The sequence below is a fragment of the Erithacus rubecula genome (genome assembly GCF_903797595.1).
Source record: "Erithacus rubecula genome assembly, chromosome: 16".
NCBI classification, from domain to species: domain Eukaryota; kingdom Metazoa; phylum Chordata; class Aves; order Passeriformes; family Muscicapidae; genus Erithacus; species Erithacus rubecula.
In genome coordinates, this window is record NC_136668.1 from 17,588,822 (window position 1) to 17,606,913 (window position 18,092).

At 46.1% G+C, this 18,092-nt stretch overlaps 1 protein-coding gene and 1 long non-coding RNA gene across 4 annotated transcripts in view; both read right to left on the reverse strand.

Annotated features, from left to right (window-relative positions):
- Positions 1-3,674: 3,674 nt before the first annotated feature.
- LOC306809036 lies at positions 3,675-9,698 on the reverse strand. Its single transcript, XR_013776148.1, has 3 exons — positions 9,570-9,698; positions 8,841-9,002; positions 3,675-4,049 (listed from the first exon to the last, which is right to left on the reverse strand). It is a non-coding gene; the product is annotated as an uncharacterized lncRNA (long non-coding RNA).
- A 1,115-nt stretch (positions 9,699-10,813) lies between these two features.
- The window catches only part of JAKMIP2 (janus kinase and microtubule interacting protein 2), a 40,686-nt gene continuing 33,407 nt past the window's right edge, over positions 10,814-18,092 (reverse strand). For all 3 annotated transcript variants that reach the window (XM_079320158.1, XM_079320159.1, XM_079320160.1), the window contains exon 22: positions 10,814-14,933. The gene's annotated coding sequence lies outside the window, so the exon portion shown is untranslated. The remainder of the gene's footprint in view (positions 14,934-18,092) is intronic.

Sequence of the window (18,092 nt, forward strand, 5' to 3'; positions counted from 1 at the left end):
GACGGAGCGGACACACGGGAGCGCCTCGCTGCTGGCCGCGCACCGGCGACAGCCCCGACAGCCGCGTGTCCGTTTTGCCGCACCGGTACAGCGGTGCAGCCCACGAACCAGCGCTGGCTCACGAGCCCGGCCGTGCCCCGTTCCGTCGGGCCGTATCCCGTTCTGCTGGGGCCGTGCCCCGTTCTGTCCGGCCGTGCCCCGTTCTGTCCGGCCGTGCCCCGTTCTGCTGGGGCCGTGCCCCGTTCTGCCGGGCCGTGCCCCGTTCTGCCGGGCCGTGCCCCGTTCCGTCCGGCCGTGCCCCGTTCTGCCGGGCCGTGCCCCGTTCTGTCCGGCCGTGCCCCGTTCTGTCCGGCCGTGCCCCGTTCTGCTGGGGCCGTGCCCCGTTCTGTCCGGCCGTGCCCCGTTCTGCCGGGCCGTGCCCCGTTCTGTCCGGCCGTGCCCCGTTCTGTCCGGCCGTGCCCCGTTCTGTCCGGTCGTGCCCCGTTCCGTCGGGCCGTGCTCCCTGCAGTGTCGCCGCGGTTCGGTGGACGCTGCAGCCAGACACAGGCAGTGTCCCCTGCGCAAAGGCTTCACTGCTCCCAAACGCAAGCACGGGTGCTGCTGACTGGCCGCGCAAACCAGCTCCGTGTGTTGGCTGGTTTAAGGTGCTGCTTTGAGAGCTCCATTGCAACTTCATTTCAAAAGTACTGTGGGCCCGAAGGACAGACAGACAAGACTGGGTCTTATAAATTCTAACGGCTGTACACTCTAGTAGTAGCCTGTGAAATCTATCATAAGCACCAAAACCGGAGCTTTGACTAAAATCGTTTTGCCAAGTGCTCATTTCTTTATCTAGAACAAGTGTACATGGTACCTGGGCTCTAAATCCTGCCAAGTGATTTCTCACACCACATTTTTGTATTATGAGATGTTGTCAGTCATGCTTTTTGTCAACCTTTTCTGTGAAACAAACAGTGCCATTATCTCTGCCAGTCCTCCAAGGACTGGTGGTTCTTAAAGAAAATCCACATGGAGCCTGACCCATCATGGAGAAAAATGACCCTGTGATTAAGCCTGAAGAGGCAGTCTGGGGCACTGGCTGACTGAGGCTTGAGGCTGTGTGGGAGCAAGTGGTTTGGGATCATTTCCCTCCTTTTGCCCGGTGGGAAGCAGTCTGCTTTTCTAACTGGACTGGCATCAGTGTCATTAACTGAGTCTGTTTTTTCTCCATCTAGGTGGAATAATCTACAGTAACTTGAATTTTTGACTAATTATTCAGGTCTAAAGGGTTAGAAGAAGAGATATAAACTGACCATGTCTAAAAACTTGGAAGAGTTACTTTAAAAGCCTTGTGTTTCATAGCACAGTGAATATACTGGTCAGTGTCTGCCTTACTTTGTCTATAGCAACACCAGAGAGAGTTATATTTGGTTGTTCTTGGGCTCTTATGTGAATTTTAATATGCAGCTGCCCCAGCATTGTGGCTTCATGATGCTCAGCACCGTGAGTGTCTTGCCTGACCCAGAGCCCTCTTCCCAGCTGACCAGGATGTGCCAGGAGAAGAGCTCAGTGCTGTCACAATTCAGGTGCAGAGGCAGCAGCAGAGGCTGGCAGCTAGGGAAGGAAGTATTCCTTCAAAGAGCCAGAACACATTTGTTCTGGAGTTTTTTTCCTACTCCTGTTCTCCCAGCAAATGCTCTTCCTCTGCAACCGCATCCTCAGCAGCAAGACCACCAGTACTGGCCAAGCCAGTGCACATGAAGGGGCTGCCCACCAGGTCTCTACCTTCCTAAGGCACTGCCTTAGCATAAAGGAATTCATGCTTCTCCTCTGCAAGTAGGATCCACTGAGTAGAAGATGAAACCCCCTCTGGGACAGCCTCTGCCCCCAGTGAGTGGGATGTGTTATCTCAGAGCTGGTGGCTGGCACGCTCAGCGAGCTGAGCCCTGCCTCCCCGGGGCCAGCGAGCCTCTCCTGGAGGAAAAGTGTGCCCCTGCCCTGGGCCCTCTGTGCACTGACCACAGTGCAGCCACAGTGAACCTCTGGTTTTGGCTGGGACATCTCCATGTGCAACTTTATGGGGAATTAAAATTCTGTGGAACAGGGCCTGGCCTTTGTCTGATTCTGCAAACATGCAAAAATTTCAGCATTGTACTTTAATAGCAATATTTATTTAAATCCTGATTCCAATGTTTATCTTTCCTAGTGCCTTGCTGCATAGAGGGTTGCACTGAAATTATCTGCACCAGTAAAGGAGTACCGGGCTGTGGGCTTCATTGAAGCCACAGGCTGAAAATTGCAAGGGCCTGAGGCCTTTTTCTCCTTTCTCATGCTAAGGAGAATTTCTCTCGGGTCTGCTGCAGTTTGCCTGTTCCTCCCTGGATCTTCCCAAGGTGATAAACCTCGGGAAAAACAGGAAGGAATTCATAACAAGATTCAGCACCTGCTGTTTTCAGAAAGTAAGGAAAAACAGTTCTCACGATCCGTGAGAACGTTCTGTTTTCTTCTACTATCCAATGGACGGCCGTTCCTCTCTTCTTCAGCGATCCACACTATAAAAGTGGTTCGCCTTCACAATAAAGTCGCTTCTCTTTGCTGCTAGCTGGAGGAGTCATTGTCGTTATTCTCCGCGGCCGTATCGCGAATAACGACACCGGGCTCTTCTAGGAAGTGAAAGCTTTAAAATCTGACTTTTGATGAAAATCATTCACTTTATAAAAGACAATTCTTGATTTTTACTTTCCAAGTTGCTATTCACTTTTAAGATCTTTTCTGTTAGGTGTTGTAAGGGTACTAGTTCAAGAATACCATGGAAATTGAAGTTTGTGTTCAGTGTGTGTTCACTGCACGGTTGCTTTTGAGCCCAGCAGAAGGCATTATTTATATTTCTGTATATGTATATCTTGGATCAGATGTGAAGCTTTTGATTATACAATGACAAAATCTCTGCCCCCTGTAGTTAAGCAAATTTTCTTTTCTTTAAATCACATGTTTATACGCTCATGGACAAAAATTTTTGTCAGGCAGACAGTCATGAGAGGTGCAAACCCTGCTGGCAAACCAGCTCTCCTCTCACTTTTCTGTACAAAGTAGATTGAAAATAGAGATCAGGGAGGCGATGCAGTGGGAAGGCTGCTTCCCCTGCCTGAGCCCAGGGAGGATAGAGATCACAGGCATGTGAGCTCACGTGCTTTGTGCTGCCACAGGACCCACCAGAGCCAACTGTCAGTGCTGCAAGGGTTTCCTTGGCTCGAGGCCGGGTTCACATCCTGAGCCCAGAACAAAAGTGCTGGTCCTCTTGGGTCAGGAATCTGAGCTGAGCCCGCCAGATGGGGACTCTGGTTGTATCATGAAGGAATGGAAATAGGCTGCTCTTCTGATCCGGGGAGCAGCATTTGTTCTGTGGGAAGTTCTGTAGTGGCAGGACTCTAATTCGTGTCTTTCTCGCTCTAGAGTAAGAAATGTTTAAGGCACACAGAGAAATGGAAATCAGTCGTGTTACAAGGTGGGCTGCACTGGTTGTGAATGAGGGAGTGGTGCAGTCTTCTGAGAAGTAAATCCCTTTCTGCAAAAGGATTAGTTAATAAGATGGGACATAGTCACTCTGTCTGGAGTATGCATTTTCTTGTTCTGTGCTCTCAAAACCCCAGCACAGGTTTTCTTTGTCCTCGTTGCTGTGTTCCTGTGCTGGGAATTGCAGGCTCTGAACGGTGCCCAAGCCTCAGAATATTCACTGAGGGGCACAACAGGTTGTGTAACTTTCTCAAGCATTATCTTCATGACACTGTCAAACTTATTGTTATTATTTAAATGTCTGAAGAGGAATTTAAATTGCCAAATGAATCATTCAATAGCAAAGCTATTGACAGAGAAGTCAAATTAGGTCTTTTTGCCTGCCACTGCCAAGGCACTGTTGCCCTCTGATGGGTATTTTCTGATGACTTTGATAATTTATTTTCCATTTGTCAGGGCAGTGGGCAGATTCCTAATTTGAAAAACTCTGCATCTTCTGCTGGCAAACTTCTGTGCTGGTTCCCAGCTCCCAGATGTCTTGTGCAACATCATTCTATCTGTAATAAAAATAGAAAATGGTTTAAAAGAGTGAAGCATGTCCCAGATTGTGACATAATGCTGCCTGTGTCACTGGAAGTTGCTCATTACACCAGGAAGCATCTCAGGCTCTATAGCTGTGATATACATAGCTCCATGCAATGCTCATTAGACTCAGAGAATATTGTGTTATTTGAAGGAAATAGACTGTTGACATTAGGTGGCATTTGACCCCTTCCTTCACCAATGCTGACAAGCCTGAGCCATGTCCTGAGTGAGGACATTTCCTTCCTTGATGTCAGATCCATACAGAATGGTTTTGCACTGATTTTCCTGTGGGTCTGGAGGCAGCAGATCCTTGATTGCATGTGAGAATGATGTGATGTAATGACTGCATAACACTGACCAGGATAAATGCACATCAGCTTTCGCAGCGTTTTCTTCAAAGGTCTGCGAGTTTGGCTGGAGAAGCAGCAGGACAGTGGTAGCAGCAGGTTAACACCAATTTATTCTGATTCCTCCAGGATTTGATAAAACTGCATCCCTTTATTACATTCATAATAAGTTACAGTGGAGAAGTAAGTCCTAGTTGTCTCGTTTCATGCAAATTTAATCTGCAGTCATGATTTGCAAGTGTGTCCTGTTTTTGGAGGCTGCCAGATAAACAGGGTTGTTCTACTATCATTCTTGCAGCAATGTCAGGACAGCCCCCAGCACCACCTTTCATGTGCCTCAGGGAAAGTCAGGCTAATTACAAATGCAGAAGAAACTGTGAAAGAGCCAAGAAAATCTGATTGTCCCACGTACATTTAGAAGCAGAGGTCAGAGATGGGTGGGCTCCTTTGTTCACCCAGAAATGGCATGTGTATGAAGGGCACGTTTGTGATGAGCCTGCTGTCTCAATCAGCTGGGGAGGACCAGTGCCTCATGCCTCCAGCACCACACTCCAGTTCTAAACTTTCAGACATAGGCATGTCAGAAGATGAGACAGACCTTTGTGATCCTCCAGGCTGCTCTGCATACCAGCTCCTGGGAACTGCTGTGTGCAGGCTGTTGTCCTTGGTGAAATCCTTTACCAAAGCCAAACCACTGCAGAGTCAGAAAGGCAAAACATTTGACTCTGTCAAAACCTTGTTCAGTATTTCATGCCAAAACCACAGGGAGAGTGTGGTAATTTCTACTTCAGAATGCTATTGTATTGTTGGAGGGAGTAACTTCAAGCAACACACTCAGCCTGACTTCAGCATGCTGTCAGCCTGTCCTACTAACAGAGACCACAAATCTGATAAGCAGCTGGAAGTTATAATCTTTTGTGCTTGGTTACTCCAAGAATATTTCTGAAATGCAGTAAGGCTTTTAATGCTTTTTCCAAATTTGTTTAGAGCTGAGCAAAACCCTATGGAAAATTCCAGTATTTCAATACATAGGATATTTTTTTCCTCCTGAAATGAGCTGCTAGTCAAAATGTTAAGAAATACCAATTGTGGAGAAAGAGTTCTGAAAATTTTTCTGTGGAGAATCTGGACAGGCTGCCAGGTCCTCCAAGGAAGGACTACTGTCTCAGTGCCAAAGGACTTCCATGGCAGGCCTTGCAGCCAGATGCAAACTGAGTCACACAATTACGAAGTTGTTGGGGATAGGAGGCAGGTAAGATAACTTAGAGATAAGTAATGTTTTCAAGAGGGTCAGAAGCGCAGATCTGGCATCAGCATGAAACGCCAAATATTCCAACCTGGCTAGAGTCTGCTGGGCCCACCTAAAAAGGAGGAACCCTGGAGGTTCTGCACATCAGGTGAATTCCAGCCACCTTCCGTTAAGATGGACCAACCCAGAGATGCAGCTCCAGATTTCTAGGAATAGCCAAGTAAACTTGTAGCCCTGTGTTGTTTGTATGTCAATGGGCACCTTCAGGATCACAATTTCAGGAATGCTGAGATTTTTGCCACTATAACAGTTGTCTGGCTTGGTGTGGTGTGGACCATTAGGGCCTGGATGAGATGGATTTATGTAAGAAAACACACATTCTGTACAAGTTTGAAGCCCAGAGTATTCTGCCAGACATGTGCCACAAGATTCACTTCACAGGCAATCAGCCCACTTCTCCAAATTCATGTTCTGCCTCTCAAAATCAGTCTCTTTCTACCTGGTCCTGTTTGTTCCCAGCATCTTGCCTAAGCAGTGAAGTCTGGCTTGGATGGTCTCACTCTGTGTTTAGCCTCTGTTGTGATGACAAATGCTGTCTTGCTTCCAAGCATATCTGCTGTTGTGACTCCCTCTCATTCCAGCTTTTCTTAGGGATCACAGCTACTCTCCTCTGGACCTGCTTTTATTCCCAGAAATGACTTGGAGGACTAAGCTGAGATTTCCTTGTTTCCATGGTGTTGCATTTGACCTAATCAAGCATTGCAGACCTAAAGTGTCCTTGCCTTCAACCCCTCTCGCCTTCAACCTGTGGCTTCAGGGGAGCAAACTGATGCAAAAACAGGTGGTGTGTCTAGAGATAATTAGTGATTATGTGCCAGTGATTACAAGCCTATAACAAGTAATTAGATGTCAGCAGAGTAGAATTACAGTGGATTTAAAGGTACTATGTTTGCTTGTTTGTTTATATGGTTCCTTGTGACTGTGAGGAAGCAAGCAGTCAAATATACTTTGACAGGCTGGTGAAGGAAATAGAGCTTGCCGTTTGTGCATTTTTTGTCATGGCTCTGCACACCCTGGTATAATGCATGAAAGAAATCCTCTAAGTACTGCAGGAACCAGGCTGTAACTGAAGATCCCAGTCAGCTTTCCTGACAGTCTATTTGTTGCTGCTTTAGAGGAAAACTCTATTCTGTAAACTGGAGTGATTGATGCCATGCAGGGGCTAGAACCTGTGCTTGCTATGGCTGGGACCACTTCTTAATTTTTCACTTAATTTTCATACCTCCAGCTGATCTAGTTATGTTAGAAATTGTGTTCAGTCTGTATTCACTGTCCCACCAAATTATCCTTTGAAATCACTGTTAAGTTGTCCTGCCAATAAGGACGGGTGGGCTATCCCTTCCACAGATATTAAAATAGATAAAAATAGTTAATGTCCATCTATGTTGCTCACTAAGTATGTCCTAGGGAAAAGCAAGCACAGCTTACAGTCCCCCTTTTTCACGGAATAGAAGAAAAAGGCTTCTGTACTACCAAAATCCACCACCCAAACACAGCCTGTCCTCCAATCCTTTCTAAGACCAAGCAATTTTGGAATTGGTTATTCCCTCAACTCTTTTTTCATTGCTCATGTGAAACCCAAGATTCTGTCTGAAGGCCAGAACCCAATCTCAGCTGTGTCAAATACACCTGGAAGAAATCACATGAAAAAGGGGGACTTAATCCCAAATAAAGCCTGCTACATCAAGGTCAGTGTCAGCCTGTGACAGACGCAAAGGTTGAGAAGAGCAGGTTGTGTCAGTTTCAGACCACCCTTCATTGCTATTTCCCAGGGAAATCCTCATTTTACCTTATGGGATTACTGTGTTGCACAGACATTAAATTAAAATCAAGGTTTTGTCTGTATGCTCATACCCATTTTTGCTCCTTGATTTGCCTAACTTCCTAACTGCTTATTACTTCTAAACCAATGGACTGTGAGTGCCACACTCCGGGCAGACAGTGATGAAAAGAGCTGAGATGACTCATCAGACTGCAGGCTGTCTAATAGAGAATTGTGCACCACAAAATTCCATTGTAGTGAGTGTCACTGCTTTACGAATTTTACTAAGTATGAAAAAATAAAGACCAAAGAGAGAGAGTGAACAGATGGTGAGCCAGATGCTTTCTTGATGGAGAGCTGGAACCCAAGGTCAAATTGCAGCATTTTGATGTTAGTCCTTTCCAGAACATGGGTGAGCTATCAGCATCAACTGCTGTGAACTTTCAAAACACTTTCAAAAGTAAGGTGTTATGGATTGAGAAATTATGAAAGGCAGTTTGTTAGTCATTTCCCAATGAAAGCATATGTTGTGTCTGTTTATGATGAACTTTGAATGCCTGAGGCTGAAATTAGCACCCCAGATGTGCTAATGCCTTACCTGCAATGCAGCTTTTATGCATCCATAAAACATATATAATTTTAAGAATTTCAGACCCATAACTGTCAAATTAACCAGTCACATTCTGTGAAACTAAAATCCTTTTCCATTTCCCTGTACTTGTTCCATTGCTATGGAGTTAAGAGATTTCTCTTGGTAGAACATGGCAGGTTACTTTTGCATTGAGGTCCTTCTGACTCACTGTTACCTTTCCATTATTTTTGATGTGTATGTTGATACAGAAGTGAATCATGACCTGCAAGATCCTTCCCTTGGCAGAAGTGCCTCTCATAAATGGTAAATGTTAGTCTATAATTAGGGAGTCTGTAATCCATAGATTAGTGGCTCCATGCTCTAAAGTCTCCATCTGTTGTACACACTGGAATAATCATATCTCTAGTCTCAGTCCTGTTTCAGGCTTCTAAAATGGTTTCCACAAGATTTTCTTTGTTGTGCAAAGCAGCTTGTTCATGGCTGTCACTTGCTGTCCAGGAACTGGAGCAGATGCAGCACAATGGTCTCTTGTCAGTGTAGGACAAGCTATGGGATGCATCTCTGCCCAAACAGGAAGGGGGCTTTGAAATGTGTATTTTGGTCATGTTCAGACTTAGTCCTCCTCAACACAAAGCAGATGGCACACTGCCAGTTATTAGGGCTTTTACTATGTTTAGACAATATCCCAAACAATGGAAAACTGTTGTCATCCAAAAAATCAGACACAACAGATGTTACAACACCTAGGCTTACCATTCTGGGCTGTATCTGCACAGCATGCAGGTTGTCTTGCACTGTATCTTCATTCAATCAGCAAAATACTCCTGGTTTACTCCAGCAGGTGCTCAGACTGGGAGTTCATACAGGAGATTTTCTACACCCCTACTGATCCAACTCCCATTACCAGCAGTTTTCCTGAAATACATTTTTAATATTATTAGAGATTTTTAGAAAAGTGAATGACTCCTAATCTGGTCACTGAGCAGCTGTGTTGCACATCATTTGCTGTGAGGGATGTTTGTACAGGCAAATAAGCTGCACCCCACAGCCTTATCCAGAGAGGATCCACAAAGACCTTCTGAGCTGAGCGCATCCCGCAGGCCTTGTAGCACACATCTATTTTATATTGCATATCCATTATCTTTAATTCTAAATTATTTGTGTATTTTAATATTAAATGCCCCTTCCATTTTTTCCAGTCAAAGGAAATTTGAAGATTATTGTGTAAGGAAAAGAATGTCTGAACTCTCTAATAGTAGAGAACTAAATCGAGATCCAAATTTCAGTGTTTCAGACCCATTTAATGTGTTTCAGTCAGAGCACTTTAAAGATACGAACTGCAGTTCTTGGGGACTGGATCTTGGAAAAGATAATGTTAGGAATATTTTAGTAAAAAATATGTTAACGGGATATTCTGTAACAACCTCATATTCTTTAGCTTAGATTTCTTGAGTGTAAAAAGGATGAGATAGGTATAAATACCTGGGTACAAGTATGCATTTCCAAATGTGCTTTCCATTTACTTTCTAGTATTTTTTGACCATTTTCTTCCCAAGGGGCTGTTTGGCAGCGCACGCAGCTCCCCGTGCCCCTGGACGGGAGGAGTCGCGCACTTTGCCCGTTACACCAGCAGCACGAAGTGCCGCTATGCACTGCTGACCCGCTCCTCGAAATGAATGATTCCATGATTTTAAATTCATGTTAGGCAGAGAAATAGCAAAGATTTGATGGGAGGGAGGCGACTCCAGAGTCTGAGCCTGTTAAGGGCGCAGAGCCTCTCAGTAACACAGAAGGGGGAGCCGCTCGCGGCCGCTGCGGCTCTGGCTGACGGCCACCGCCTGCGCTTCCACCGACACTTTTCCAAGCCGCTCCTTCTGCGCCCGGCCCGGTGCCCCCGCGCTGCCCTCTGCCGGCACGCGCGGACAGCGGACACCGGCCCCGGGCCCGGGCCCGCCCCGGCCCCGCCTCGGCCCCGCCTCAGCCCCGGCCCCGCCTCGGCCCCGCCTCAGCCCCGGCCCCGGCCCCGGCCCCGCCTCGGCCCCGCCTCGGCCCCGCCTCAGCCCCGGCCCAGCCCCGGCCCCGCCTCAGCCCCGGCCCCGGCCCCGCCCCGGCCCCGCCTCAGCCCCGGCCCAGCCCCGGCCCCGGCCCCGCCTCGGCCCCGCCTCAGCCCCGGCCCCGCCTCAGCCCCGGCCCCGCCTCAGCCCCGGCCCCGCCTCAGCCCCGCCTCAGCCCCGGCCCCGGCCCCGCCTCAGCCCCGCCTCAGCCCCGGCCCCGCCTCAGCCCCGCCCCAGCCCCGGCCCCGCCTCAGCCCCAGCCCCGCCTCGGCCCCGCCTCAGCCCCGGCCCCGCCTCAGCCCCGCCCCAGCCCCGGCCCCGCCTCAGCCCCAGCCCCGGCCCCGCCCCAGCCCCAGCCCCGCCCCGGGCCGTGCCCAGGTGAAGGCGGCGAGCGGCGTTTTTTCCATTTCCCAGTGCGGCGAGAGCCCGCAGGAGCTCGCAGGCAGGCAGCAGCTTGCCGCTGTGTGTGTTTGTGCACCGGCCTGGCGAGCAGCCATACACCCACCCCTGGGCCCCGCTGCAGCGCCGCCTGCTCTCCTTTCCCCAGGTGCTCGCGCCAGCACCGTGCTCACTCCGGTCCCTGCGCTCCCCAGCCCAAAGCGCCCCAGCCCCTCCCGTGCTCAGCTTGAACGGGATTCCTCCCAACAGACTCCAGATATGCTGGATATTTCCGTGAATGTACAGTGGTATTTTTTTTTAAAAATGCTGCTTTTTTATTTTTTATACAAACTAAAACACCAGAGGTCATTGAATCCTATATTAAATACATAAATTAAAAAATAACCATTCATAAAACTTTACATACAATAAGGATTCTCTCCTACACATTAATACATATAGTACAGGTACATGTCCAGTGTTTATCAAAGGGTCATTCTGCCAAGTAATTTATAATTTTGTTCTGGAATAGACACCAAAAAAATCTGGAACAAAAAGTATATATAAAACCACAGAGGTGCTGATGTGAGAGGGCAGGGGAAGAGAAAACCCTTTGGATCACCAGCAGCCGAGTGTTCTCTGAGCCCTGCTCGTGTCAGGAGCCTGGCCTGGGCAACCCTCCTGGGATGCCACAGAACTGAAAGCTTTGGGTTTCAGATGATGTTTCCCACTGAGAAGATGGTAAGGGGTTGGAAGATGAAGAACATCTAAAAAAATTTCTCCACTGTCCTCCAGGCACATCAGTAAGAGAGGATGCAGCTGTGAGCCAGGCTGCTAGCACTGCAAGGAGTACCATTTCCCTACTGCCACCCCAACTGCCTAAATTAATCTCATGTAACCAGGCCCCCATCTGAAGTGCTTAAATTCAAAAAATATTCTTCAAAATCTCCCAACTTGGTCATTGGGAAAGAAAGCAGCAAGACAAATCGTGGTCACGCCGATTTCTACCACCTCCTGCAGCTCACCTCCTGCTTTGGCAGCATGGACAGCCTGGAGAGCTGCTCCTGAGCAGCCCTGAAGGGAGGCACAGCAGGGATCCAGGCTGAATTTGCTGTTCTCAAATGCTGCAGCGAACTCATTTTTATTCTTGTTGGTTTTGGGGAGGGGAGGTCGGTGACTAATCTGAGGGAGGATTCTCAATCCTTTGCTTCAATGAATGCCAGGAATAGCAGAAAGCCCAGGACTAACAGTCCAAGGACAGAGAAGGGTCCAGAAAAAAAGAATCAAAAAACTAGTTGCCCATGAGATGTGAAACTAAACCTGGAGGAGTGTACCAGCTGTGGCAGCTAAACAATCTTGATTCAGTTCCCATGCCTAGATTGAAGTATACTTTCATAAGCTATAGCAGTAATTTCTATATACAATACAGAATAGGTAAATATATGCATATATATGTATATATATGTACATATACATATAGATACATGTGTATATGAAAAACTCATGAAACTCATTTTCATCGAGCTGATAGCAGGAAGTCCATATTAACTCATATCAGCAAGTGTGTTTTAGGCATGGCATGTGTTATGCTGCAAGGAGAGTAAAGCAGTGGTGGTTCAGCTCTCTGGAGGGAAGAATAATCTTGGAAAAATTTGCAGACCCAGGTCTGCTGTGGTCAGACTACCAGCCTCCATCCCACCCCTGGGAATGCAATACCTGCATGCACATCTATACACACAGGAGTAAAGGAGGGCAAATTAGACAAAAAAGAGAAATTAAATAAGATAATATGGCTCAGGGAGTCTAAATGATGAAGCCTGCCACAAGACCAGTCAGGTTATGTTGTGAAACTGTGCATTTCTATCTATGCCATAAACCTTCTGTATGACTGCCTGGAATAAATGTTTCTATTGTTTTGTTTTTAAACCAAACCAGCGGTGGAAGTTATTGCACCATCACTGAAACCAAGTGCTGCTCATTCTTCAGCAAGATCTCTGTGTTTTAACTGCCAGCTCTAACACTGAGGAGAGCAGCCTGAAGGTGTGAAATTCCCTGATGCTGCAGCAGAGGTGAAAAGAGTGAGAAGAAGGAATAACCAGAGAGAAAGCCTCCTCTCTGCAGCTGACAAGCTGCTGTGACCCTGCTCAGTGATCCCCGAGTCACAGGAGTGGCACCACTCTGCCAGGGCCCCACTCCAGAGCTCCAGGACTGAACTGCTAGCTTGTGGGAAGAACAGGTACATTCGGGTCAACTTTACCCACAGTCTTCTGCTAGGGAAAAGGAATTTGAACAAAAAAACATTCAATGTGCCTACAGGCACACAACATATCTGCCTACAGGCCTATTTCTTAAAAAAATGAACCAGCAAACACACAGCTTGGTGCCAGAACTCAGTAAACTTGGCTGAAGTAAACTAAACTCAGCTTGGCTGAATCAGAGTGTTTAAAGAAGATCTGGTTATTCTATAATTTAAATTAATTTTAAGGAGCAGAATAAAAAAAAAATCATTTGCTAATAACTTCTAATCTTCAATGGAAGGCTTAACACTATGTCCTGGCACTCAAGCAATAAGGATGGTAGTCTTTGTGGAGAAACTGAGCACAGAATTGCAATGTAGCTCAGCAAATGGATATTACTGATTGAAAGTTATTCTGGAAAAAAAAAAAAAAAAAAAAAAAAGTTATCTGTGAGGGGCAGGCATCCTTGATACTAGAGGAACTGCCTCCCTCCTACAGCTAAGAAACTGCTTTTGCTGTGCAAGTGACCTCACTGCTTTGTGGCTCAGTTGCTTGGTCTGTAAAAGCAAACAGGCAACCGAAGGAGAAGCTCTTTGAAAAACACTTTAAAAAGCTTCTGATGTGCGCAAGATGTTGGTAGATGTGATCCCTGCTTTGAAGGTAAGGAATGCACAAGCTGTATTCTGGCCCTTCATTTTCTAGTTTGTAGCACAGAAATCTATTTCTCCCAGTTAAAATTAAGGCTCCATTGCAGAAGAGAGAGCCTTGCCAGAGGAACCCCAAGTCTGAACAGGCAGGACACCATTCCCTGGGAAATGAAAGCAGAGGCACTGAGGAGTGCACTCACTTCCAGCCCACCAGGGAGAAAGGGAGGGTGGCTGCAGCTCTGCACTCCTCCCTTCAGCACAGTGACTGCTGCAGGCATTTGTTCCTCAGCCACATTTCTGGAAGAGTGCTGGGGTGCACAGACCTATCACCTCAGGGAGGCACCACAGCTGGGGTCCAGGCTTTGTGATGGCAGAGGGTAGTAATTCTTTGAAATTAAACTACTTTTAGTTACTCTTAACTGTGGAAAAATCTAAACAGACTAGCAATATTTCTTATTTGTAGTAAGGTTGTGTTCACAAAGTTTTTCCCCATTTTTGGTCTATGTATCACTGATCAGGAAACCAACTAATGAAGTCCATTGACAAGCTGAACCAAAACATTTTTTCCCAGGTGGACAAAACAGTTAGAAGCTGATGCTTTGTGAATCATGTCACATGGATAAGGGGATTAGCCTCCCTCCCTGCCCTCCAACATTTTTTTTTCACAGAAGCCTCTCTGTAGGTCCAATTCAGTGAGCCTCAGTGGTTATTCTACAGTGAAACCAAGCACAGTCATTATTATCACAATGGCAATCTTTAAAGAGTATGAAAAGTATCTGGTAACAGACAGGCTGCTCTTCATGGAGGGAGGGTTAAGAGAGGTAAGGCTTCAACTCCACTGGACACCCTCCTCATGCCAGACTCCCTCTTCTTCCATGCCCTGGCCAAGGCAGGTGTGCTGTGCTACCATCTCCAGCACAAAACATGGTGACCTGTCCTGCCCATCCTGAAATAATCCAGACTGGGTTTTTTCTTCCTTCCACTTTGCAGCTGTCCTTTGTTCCTGAGGTTAAAACCAAAGAGGGAGAGCAGGAATCCCTGCAGTGAGAAAGCCACACACTTCAAAGCGAGCAGTTTGCTGTCAGCATCTCTTGAGTTTCTCACACTCTGAGCTGTTCATTTTTGATCCATTTGTCAGATGACAGGGTGACATTTAAATGATTGCCCTGCACAGCAGGAATAGATCTTTCTATTGTAACTTTGGTTCCATGCCCAAGACACATTGACTTGATCAGCTGAAAGTGGTTCCTTCCCTTTAAGTTCTTCCTAGGTGATGTAGGTTGTCAGTTTATTTTCCTTCCCCTTTTGTAATTTCAACATACAGGATTTCATTAGATGCAGCATATATCATAGCTTTAGACAGGAACTGTCCAGTAACAAATTTTGAGTGATGGCTTTAAAATACAAGGTGATTGCAGTCTTGGCTACAGGTTGTTAATTTTTATACTTTTGAAAATAGGTGTAAACAATATTCTCTTCATTGAGGGGTGGAAGCATTTGCCTTTATAACGACTTGTGTGGTCGGGCACTCTAAAAGTTAAAACAAAACAAAACAAACAAAAAACACATCTGTATCAGATAAGGTTTAAGTTTTGTAAGTTCCTCTACCCACCTATCCCAGCTTTGCAATCTATCAGTCTTTCAGGAAGCTGAAAAGGTCAGTTCTTATAGCTATCAGTGAAAATGGTTTTGTCTGTATGAAAAGCATTTGTGAGAATTCTGTGCATTTTGCTAAGCTTGTCCATTTAATCCCCACGAAGTGCAACCCTGTATCTCACAGGAGTCCCCATGGGCATCTTCACATGAGTAGAATGCATAAGTTTCCATGACTCTTGAACCAAAGCTGCCTAAAATTCACCCCTAACAAGAGCCACAGCAGCAGGCAATATCCTTGGGGTGTCAGAGCAAGCCTGGAATTTTGGCTAATGCAGGACTGAGGCAAACAGAAACTGCTGCTGTTCTGAGAGTCTACCCCACCTACGGAAAAGAAAAATTTCTCAGGTTTGTGACCAGGAAAAAAAGGGCATATTTTGTATTTGTTATCTCAGCATTCAAGCCTATATAGTAAAAGTCACTGGGTGCAAAATCCACACAGACTACAGTTCCTTATGTGATCACAAATAAGTGAATACTTATGTTGACAAGCACAGAGAAAATGCAGGTAGGAAAATCCCACATAAACAGGCATTAGAGAGCTGCTGGTCTGGACTGTATCTGCTGGACATGGTTTCCTTTATTTGCACATTCTTGTTCTTTGTTATTTCAGTACAGCAGTGAGTCCTGTGTTCCCTCTGGGTGAGAAGGAAACTAGAAAGTATCACCTGTGACCACACTGTGGGTTTGTCCCTGCTGGTTAAAAAAATCAGTAAAGGATAAACTTTGCACCAAGACATGAACAAAATCAAAGACTTTTCACCATCAAGTGGCTCCCTAGGATGAGCTGGGTTTTTTGCTTTGTTTTATCAGGGATCTGATTTGTTTGAAGTCCCTTATGATAAGGCTAAGACAGTTCACTTGCATCCAGTGGAAGTAAAGCAATTTTGCAATAGATATAGTGTATTATATATATGACAATAAACATAGCTCAATAGTTGTAAGAAAAAATGCTGATGGCACACTCCCCATGCCATGCTCACCTTTGCTGAATTAAATCACGCGGGTAAGCAGGTGTTTTTAAATGCAAATGGGCAGCACAAATCAATGTTAGTTATTCTCTCCAATTCCATGTATTCCAGCCTCAGAAAACACGACTTTTCTAAAATCCCTCTCCATGTTGCCAACACCATTCCCAAATTGCTTGTGTCTGGAGATTTCCCCTCAAGTATCCAGGGGAGAGGATCCCACAGAGGAAAAAGCAGGGGTGAAGGCAGGGGATGAGGAGCTTACCATTGCCTTGTTTTTGAGGAACTGCTACAAGACTTGATGCTTTGCACCTGTGGAGTGACTGGCCTTGGTAAAACACTCTACAGGTATGCGTGCTGTGATGCTGGGCCTGCTGCAGCTGTCTCTACAGTTCAGGGGAGTTCACAGCAGTGCAGATCCTCTGGAAAAGCATTGAGTTTATATATCCCCCACAGACACCTCACCCGTAAGACTTTTCCACTTTCATTGTCAATGTTGATTGTCTAAATCATTTTATCTCCACCACTGTCCTGGCTCCTTCTTCTGTCACTCAGCTCACTGTAATCTGTCTTGCTGATCCCTACCTGATGTTCATAAAGCCAAATATGCAAAAGTAGAATGGGAAAGGCAAAAGAATCCTTCATCTCCTGGGTGGTCCCAGGAGTGCCACAACTGCCTAGCAGGCTTTCTGGGGCTGCAAACCACATTTCAGCTCCTGCTGGGGCTTCTCATCCTCTCCATGGGGAACTGGATCCCTGTGTGCTCCAGGGACCAGCCACTATGGAGCAACAGTGAGTTCAATGAGTGAAACTCATCTTGGCATTGTAGTTAGAGCAGCCTTTCTGGGCTCAACAAAGTGATTCCAGAGGGATTTGTACCTGCTAAACCTTAGATGTTATGTAAAACAAGAGGAAAACCCATTGAAGGGGAGATTGGGCCAGAATGGGGGGTGGAGAGGGAACAGAAGTCTTGACACAGTCCCTAAGGGATCCATGAAATTCCCTGCAATGACATCAGTGAATTGTGCAGCTGGGATGGTCGTGCCAGCCCTAAAGACAGCACAGAAATGTTTATGTTGTTTTGACTATTAGTCCTGTTCAAGGAACAGGACAGTGAGCAGAACCCAGCAGCCCATGGAGGCAGGATGACTGCAAGTGAAAAACAGCAAACCTCCTACAACTTATGAAAGATATGGAGTTTTGACCTTAAGCATCTCATTGGCTTTTCTAACCAGCCAATACCTGCCCTCAAATTAAGCCAAAAGGATGTAAGTGTTATCAGCAAAGGGTTAGGAGATTGGTATTGGTGAAACTAGGACATACAAGCTTCTCACCAATTCTGTAGCTGTACCAGAAGAGGCAAATACACACTAGAAAACCAATGCCATACCCACACTAGTGGAAAAATGTAGGTGCAAACCATATCTACAGAAAACTCTCAACCTCTCATTGGCAAGGTTTTTCTCATATGCTGCACAAGGACATTATTCTAGTGGTGACAGGAACTGAAAAAGGATGACAGTACAGGCAAATGGAAAATAATCATGCAGACAGGTACTTGCAAATGTCAGTATCAGTTCCTGTGCTTTTTCGAGGTGCACCTTAAATCCAAGAATTCTTTTTATTTGGAATCTCCCTCTAGGTTAACTGCTTGTTCTGGACTCATGGATTCTGTGGTACAGCAAAAGTCATATAAAGTGTACTGTGTAAATCTTAGCTTCTTGAAATTATTCTGTCCATAATTTGGTTGTTTCAGAAGAATTTCTGATTTTTCTTCCTCCATTATGAATAACCAAGAAACTGTAAAGTCAAACTGCCACCAGTCACAGCCACTTAAAACACCTCACAGCCATACCATGCTGTACCATGGCTCTCAGAAATCCTGCAGCAGGAACACAATTAAGTATGCAGCTGTAACTTAATGTGTTTCAAGACCACTGAATCAAGACAGTATGTTTTAAACAGCAACTTGATAACAATATTGACTGTTGTTTACAAGAGCTGTAAACAACACTGATCTGTCCACATTTCTCCTAATTCTTTTCCATGGGTTGTTCCCCAATCAAGC